The 7994-nt window shown below is 47.0% G+C and overlaps 1 protein-coding gene and 1 long non-coding RNA gene across 3 annotated transcripts in view; one reads left to right on the top strand and one right to left on the bottom strand.

Annotated features, from left to right (window-relative positions):
* Window positions 1–2216: 2216 nt before the first annotated feature.
* Window positions 2217–5276, bottom strand: LOC118595203. The gene is made up of 3 exons (XR_004946489.1): window positions 5074–5276; window positions 3843–4212; window positions 2217–2271 (listed from the first exon to the last, which is right to left on the bottom strand). It is a non-coding gene; the product is annotated as an uncharacterized LOC118595203 (long non-coding RNA).
* A 97-nt stretch (window positions 5277–5373) lies between these two features.
* Window positions 5374–7994, top strand: part of Foxn3 (forkhead box N3) — a 383817-nt gene continuing 381196 nt past the window's right edge. For both annotated transcript variants that reach the window (XM_036206015.1, XM_036206014.1), the window contains exon 1: window positions 5374–5582. The gene's annotated coding sequence lies outside the window, so the exon portion shown is untranslated. The remainder of the gene's footprint in view (window positions 5583–7994) is intronic.

Below are 7994 nucleotides of genomic sequence, written 5' to 3'. Positions count from 1 at the left end.
GATGGCCTCGAAGTGGGGACTCACTTCAAGACCAGGTCTGTGGCTATACCATAAAATGTCTACTAAGTAGACTGAGACATCCCCAAAAGACGGGCCCATCTACAACTTCTCTGACTGAGCAGTTAAGTGGCCAAGAGATACTGTCCTGCCCAGCCTCCACCACAGCAATTCAGGCTGTTGTTCTCTATATGCCTCACCCCTGACTGGCTCCTACTGTCCGATGTCTGTGGTGGGTGCAAGATCACCTATTGCTAATGGGTCACGAGAGGGTCTTCTGAAGCTACCAATAGTAAATTCCTTCATATCCACAGCTAAACTAGCATAATAGTAATCTCTAGTCAGTCATCCCACTTTCTGTCATCTAAATAATGGCAGATCTAAGTCATCCTCCATTGGGTCCAAGGAAAATCTGTACAAAGCTCAGCACCCTTCATGTCCTAGAACTCCGCCATTAGCTCTGCTGGTTCCGCAGCTTACTGCTGCAAGGCTTAGGATAGATCAGCCTCCAAAGGTGCAAAACCAGATTTTGTTTTGTTTTATGACAGAGCCTCACTATGTAGATGTGTCTGTCCTTGAGGTCACAGAGATCCACCTGCCTCAGCCTTCCAGCGCTAGGATTAAAGGCATATGTCACCACACCTGTCTGGTATAGCTAAATTCTTAGAATAAATCTCAACCAACCTCCATCCCCTCCCTCCTTCCCCTTCTTCTCTCTTCTTCCATTCTATATGTTATGGAAAAATCTTTTTGTTCACTGTGAAGATGTGTCTTTGCCAAGGTGCCTTCTCATTGGTTTAATAAAAGAGCTGACCAGCCAATAGCTAGGCAGGAAGAAGTAGGCAGGGACAGCCAAAATGAAAGGATGCTGGGAAGAAGGGAGGAGTACAACAGAGTCACCAGCCAGACACAGAGGAAGCAGGAGATGAACATGCCCTGCTGAAAAAAGGGACCACCATGCGGTAGAGTGTAGATAAGAAATATGGGTTAATTTAAGATGGAAAAGATAGTACCAAGCCTAAGCTATCAGCTGAGCATGTATAATTAATAAGAAGTCTCTGGTTATTTAGGAGCTGGCTGGTGGGAACAAGCTAACTGTTGGTCCCAACAGAAAACTCCGCCTACACCTATAGGTTCTATTGCTTTGGAAAACCCTGAACTAGTGCAAATGCCTTCTTATTCTTAACTTTATTCATTTATTTATTTATTTATCTATTTATTTATTTATTTATTTATTTTTTTGACACAGGATCTCTGGCTACATAGCCTAGGATGACCTTGCATTTTTGATCTTTAAGATCACAGATGTGTGCTACCATACCCAATTAATGTAATGCTGGGAATCTAATTTGGGGGTCTCCTGCATGCTAGGCCAGCAAACTACCTACTAAGGTACACCCCCCCCCCCCGGCCCTCATTCATATGTTTAAAAAACATGAGCACTTACTATAGATCAGACACTTTTTTGTTTTGTTTGTTTTTGTTTCAAGACAGGGTCTCTGTAGCCCAGGCTGGCCTCAAACTCTCATCTATCCTGCTGCCTTGACCTTCCATGTGCTAGGATTAAAGGCATTAGCCACCAGAGCCAGCTCAGACACTTTTATGTTCTTGACAATTCTCAGTGGAAAAAAAAAAGGCAAAGATTCCTGGCACTGTGGAACTTCTACTGCTGTGCATGGAAGAGACAGTGGATTATAAAGATCGTAGATCAAAGGTGTTAGAAAAAAGTGATCAGGGCAAAGAGAGAGGGGAAACAGAGTAGGATCCAGAGAAGCAAAAGACACTGGGGAAGGGACCCTGGGCAGGGCCTTATGGGATATAAAGGGTTTGGTCGTGTGGAAACCGAAATCACCTTTAGTGCTCAAGGGACCTGAGCCTAGGATTTATAGCAATTCCCCATGTGACAATGTCTCTCTTAGGTCGGCCTCTGACCCTCCACAGCTTGGCCATGCTTGAATGTCCCCTCCAGCGGACTTTCCACTCTCCACTCTTCTGTGCATCATGACGAAGTCACTCAGGGATTAATCCCAGCAGAAAGCTAACCAGATCTCCGGCCCCAACCATTCATAGGAAGCATCAGTGTTTCCTGGGCTCAGGGCCTGAGGTCACTGGAGAAGATTCAGTGAGGTGCTGCCCAGCAAATGATGCCATCAGTCAAGAGGGAGGTGATGACATTGTCTGGCCCGTCCCTTCCTGCCATTCTCCATGTTCACTTTTGTCTCCTTTCTTGGCCATACCCAGCCAGCAGCCAGCTGATCCAGGATTCTGTGACACCTTCATGGGCAAAAAGCAGCTTCAGCAACTCAGAGAAGAACACATTTGCGGACAGCCCAGAAGACAACTGGCCCCAAGACGGGGACAGCTGGCACTCAACACAGGGCACTAAGGACATGTTGTAGCTGCAGTGGTGTAACCACTGGAGTTGTTTGCTTTAAGGACATCCGTGCTGTTTGGCTTTGGTCAACTTGACACAAGCCAGAGTCACCTGGGAAGAGGAACCCTCAACTGAAGAACTGCCCCAGCCTCCACCAGAACTAGAATGGTCTGTGGGCATATCTGTAGGGTGTTTTTTTTTAAACTGCTGATTGATGTGGGAGGGCCCACAATGCCCATTGTGGGCAATGCCATCCCTGAGCATGTAGGTCTGGATATATATATATATATATATATATATATATATATATATATATATAAAATGAGAGAGCCAGAGGAAAAGCAAGCCAGTAAGTCATATCCCTCTGCGGACTCAGCTTCAGTTCCTACCTCCAGGTTCCTGCCTGACTTCTCTCCATGATGGATGAGGACCTGGGAATGGTAAGATGAAATGCAAAACTCTTCGCAAGCTGTTTCTGGCCAGGGTTTTATCACAGCAATGGAGAGGCAGACCAGAACAAGATTATTTTCATTCCCACAGCCTAGAGTAACGGCTGGCTTAAAGCTTGATCCAGTCACAACTGGATGAATGAATGAATCTGAGAATGAATGAATGAATGACCATTTCTTATCACTGACACCCTTCCTGGTATGCTTCAGCCTTGTGCTTTGCTTAGTAACGGGGCTGCTTTGTGGCATTGCACCGTTCCCTGCCTGTGCTAAGGTGACTTGGATCCAAGTGTTCACACCATCTTAAGGCCACACGGATGGTAGAACTGTAGTCAGTAGACTGTTTCCACAAAGAGAGCAAATAAATCCGTCAAATGGAATTTTACACAAATCCTTCCAAGCAGTTCACCAGGAAGGTACAATACCTTCCCATGCCCCTGCCCTGACTAGCCCCTTCCTTGAAAATGTAGTCACTCTTTGACATTTCTGTTTATTAGGTCTGATGTCTCTCGGCCCTTCAGACCTGGCTAGCAACAGGTTGGGACCCATCCTGAGAAGTGACAGAGAGGAACAACAGAGCTGGCTGCTGACTTCCCCACAGGTGCAGGAGAGCTGAGAAGTGATTCCCCGAGGGCCCATTGGACTCCAGGTGCCACGTGGTCTGCCTGGGGACATCCTGGATCACACTAATGACTCACCTTATATCTAAGATACTTGACTTCTTGGGGTTTACAAAGCCTTTTGGGGGGACACTAGAAAGTTATTGATTTCCACTGAAGACATGTGCTCCCTGTGTGTAAAGTGGAGTCAGTTCTGTCCCTGACTGGGCAAAACAGTGTACATGGGTGGCTGTGGCACTGCACAGCCCAGAGCTGGAAGTCCCAGGAGGGAGACCTGGACAGCACAGGTCCTGCCGGCAAAATTTCTCAGCAGAGACTAAACTATTCTCAAGCATCTTCATGTGGCCATCCTACAGACTGGGGCTCTGCCACAGGTAAGAAAGGAGGATGACAGAGACCTACCTGCATTCCCATAGTACTCTGCAGAGAAGCAGCTGACAGAGGCAGAACAGGGCTTGCTGGAAGTATGTGAGGCCTGAGGCTCCCATTCCAGCTGCACTGCTCAGCAGCTGGGCGGCTTTGGACCAGTCCTTTCCTGACCCTCCACGGCATTCCTTTGAAAGCTGGGAATTATGTGTTTTCTGTTGGAGGTATGGTAAAGGTCACAGAAGTACTTGCAAGATGGACGGACATACCATGTTACAACAGTAGGTATGAGAAAAGGTGCCTGTGGTGTTTAGTTAATGATGTTTTAAAATCTTCCATTGCATTTAGCTAGCCACCGTTGGAAAGGTGAGGTCAACAACCGTTTTCAAAGGGATGTTTTTCTGCTCTGAAAAGAGAAGTCAGAAGGCACGGTTTTAATTTTCTTCTTGGTATAAACTCCGGCACCATTGCTATTAGCAGTCTGGACAGAATCATGACCTTCTAACTGGGTGGTATCGACCAAGACTGAAGGAATACGTTCAGTTGCCAAACCTTTCAAACAGGTTTTCCCAACTAAGGCACTGTTATCGTGAATTAAGAGCTAATGGGGTTGTCTGTCTTCAAGGAGCACCTGCAAGATTTAAGTTACCTTCCAGGTGTGCCACAGTAAATGCAGAACCAAAGGCTGCCCGAGAGCCCGAAGGGTGGAAGTGGGGGTGGGGTGGAGGTGAGGTGAGGTGGGGGTGGGGTGGGGGTGGGGGTGGAGTGGGATGGGGGCGGGGCTGGGAACAGGGGTTTGGTGAACTCCTGCCAAGGAACAGTTTTCTCCTGTTGAGAAAGAGACCTAGAATTTTTACAGTCCCCCTGATGGCACATGAGCTGATCTGTGAATCAATCTAGAATCATAATTTACTTTTGGTTTATGGGATTTGTGAATTTTCGCATTTGTTTTAATTTGTAATTAAGTTTTCTCTACGAGGCACACCATATGCCACCATTAATTCTCTCTTGTTGATTTCTTAGGAGATACATGAGTGCATATTTTGATGTAATTTTGGAGGTCTTTTGAAAATCAGATGACTACGTGGTGAGCCATATGGGCCTTTGTTATTTAAAACAGAAATTATAAAGCTAGAAGAGGCAAAATGCAAAAAAAAAAAAAAAAAGTTAACGGGGAAAAGGTTGGGGAAAACTGGTTTCCAGCGCACGAATTGTCCACTTTCCCCCGATATTCTGAAATCTCCGAGGATCCCGCGATGTCTCTTACCTTCTGCGAGCGCACTCTATACACCACAGGTGCACGGAGCAAAACCTCCCCGACCACGCTTGTGTTTTCCGCTCGGGCTGCAGATCCTAGCATCTGCCTTCTGGGAGTTCGGCTGAAGCCAGTGTCTTTCTTTGCACACCCAGGCTTTGGCACTGAGCTCCGCTCTCTCCGCACCCACGGCCGCTCGGCTTTCCCGCCCGTGCTTTCCCGGGGCTCCCCCCGCACCACCACCTCCCACCTCCCCGGCCGCCCCACAGTACGTGCAGGCTGCAGAGCGGGCTGAGGCCCGGACGGCGAGCGCTAGGACCCAGCAGGACTCCGGGCCCGGGTGGGAGCCGAGCCGCCGACCCCGGGCGGGCGCCGGGCGCTGGAGCCGGGTGTTCCGGCCGCGGTCGGTGCAGCTCGGCTGGGAGACGGCGCGACCCGGCGGCGGGGCCCCCCGCGAGTCCAGCGCCGCCGCAGCCCCCCAATGCGGCCGCGAGAAGCAGCGGGGGGGCAGGCGATCGAAGGTAACGTAAATGCGGCTCGCTGGCTGCCTAGCGAGCCTCTGCCCGGGTTAGCATTGTCACCCCGAGCCTCGCTGCCCAGGCTGCCCGCATTTGGGGGGCACCCTTGGCTTTTTATCTTAAGGTGTTCGCCCCCATCTGTGCACCTCGTCTCGGATTGATTTATAGCATGCAGCTCAGAATGGGGAAGATCCAGGGATGGCGAGTTGCTTATTTTCATTAGTTTTTGTCTCAAAAGTAAGTTCATTAAAAAAAAAGAAGAAAGAAAGAAAGAAAGAAAAGAAAAGAAAGAAAGAAAGAAAAGTTTTTTCCTCCTGGAATTTGTAGATAGCTGGGTTTACATTTTTATTTTTAAAAATCGCAGACAATGGATATTTATAAAAATTACCGAATAATTGATGTAATTCCGTTAATGACTTCGGAGGGAGGCGGCTATGGAGGGGTCCCCAGGCATGACTTGTATTTTCAAGGAACCAACGTGGTAAATGTGGAGTTTGACTGGGGCAGAGTTACAGCATCGCTGTCGTAACTGTTTTGCTATCAATTATAAACAGAGTGTCGGATTTATGGGCAATTTAAACCTCTTTTTCAAATACCGGAGCTGCATATCCCGGTGTGACATGAACAAACCGGAGTATCCGGTGAAGGAAGCAGGAATGTTTCTGGTTTTGGAGAAAAACGTTGCTTTGAGGAGAAAAACCCAGATTCCTAGCCGGGGAGACTATTTTTCATGCTTTGTTTATAGTCTGGGAATGACATTTGGGGAAGGGGAGCGCGGTCTTTCTTGGGAGCTTTTGATCGTGGGGGTTATTAATTTATTTAATTTATTAGTTTCAATTGGTTGGGCTCCGGGAGCCATCCGTCACCAGGTTGTGCTAGCGTCGGGACACATGATTGCGAAGACGAAACTGCTTCCTCGGAAAGGACTGGACCCGGCTGGTGAAAGCTCCCCCGTGGCGCTGTCGTAGGCTGGGTGCTACTGGCTCATTGAGGAAAAGGGGAATGGCTTTTCCGAGCTGAGGAAGACATCAGTATTTCCCTTTTGTTCCCTGTTTTTTCATTGATCGCCAGCTCTGCCTTAGCCAGGGGGAGCAGCTCTGAGGGTGCAGAGCCCTGAAGACGGCACGAATGTCTGGAGCCCGCTCTAACTCTCACACTGATTGGTCAGTTAGATGGAGACTTATGAAAACAGTCACCCGAAACCTTCTTTTAAGACCTTGTCGTAATTTCTGATCTGCCCTCTCGTGCATGGGTTTCCGCAGGGTTGCTTTTTTTGATCTGGGTGCATCTGGCTCGATCTGGGTGTCTTTCATGTTTAATATTTTGTTGTTGTTTCTATCCAGATAAAGTAGGCCATTTTGGTGACAAATTTCTTTGCAGATGTCAGCTTCTAGCTTGCACTGATAGATGTGGGACTTCACAATACAGTCTCAATGATTTCTGTTCTTAAGTTGTAGAATGCAAAGTTGTTCAACTTGGTATTAATTTTTCCTAAATTTTTTTTCATCTGAGCATTTAAATAGCAACACTAGCAGATGGATGCTTAACTGTATCATTACTTTGATAATTTAAGTGCTTTGCGAATTAGCATGTTTCTCGAGCTAAATCTGTCTTTAGACAGTGAAAGAGAAAACAGACAATGAGGAGCAAGCAATCACGATCAGTTTGCACACTATTGCAAGAAATCGTGGCGTCTGCTTTGAGCAGAATACATTCACATCCAAGAAAAAAGGGTGGTGTTTTTTTGTTTGTTTTGTTTTCTTCCACAGAAGACTGAATTAGTGAGCACAATGAAATGGGATCACTCTAAGACAGAGCTTGACTCCTGTGGACATCTTCATTTGAGCCTTAAAGTGGCTCATTAAAGAAGCTGGGTTCCAGAAGTTGATAACTGTATAAACACTTTTCTGATTGGTTTAAAAATTTAGACACAGGAAGTAGATGGTGTCTAGTAACCCAGGAATGGAGACACGGTTGTCATAGAAACTGAGAAGTGTCACCCCACCTCACCCCCACCGCACATGCATTTACTACCATGACCACACTTAAAAAACAAAGACCCCTGCATATCATCACAGATGCTCAGAGAACATGCTGGCTTCTGTGAGCCTTCCCACAACATCTGTTGAAACCTGAGACCATGCCTGTCAAACCAAGGTCATTTTACAACATCAACCAAATTGCTCTCAGGTCCTGGATTTCATAACTGTATTATTATTGAAAATAGTTCGGGGAAAGCCTGAAAGCCAGGATGTGCATTCATGCTTACTTAGCATTTTGCAGCCTCTGAGTGGTTGCGCAAGGAGAAGGCTGGAAAGAATACATTGGAGCCATTAATTGTGGGATTGTGTGTTTACTATCAAATGTGTGTGTGTGCTGTTAGAACAAGTCTTTTTAGAGACTTAGAGACCAGAA

This window comes from Onychomys torridus, chromosome 14, assembly GCF_903995425.1.
Source record: "Onychomys torridus chromosome 14, mOncTor1.1, whole genome shotgun sequence".
In the NCBI taxonomy this organism is placed as follows: Eukaryota; Metazoa; Chordata; class Mammalia; order Rodentia; family Cricetidae; genus Onychomys; species Onychomys torridus.
Note: the sequence above shows the minus strand (reverse complement) of the source record. Positions and strands in the feature narration are given on the sequence as shown.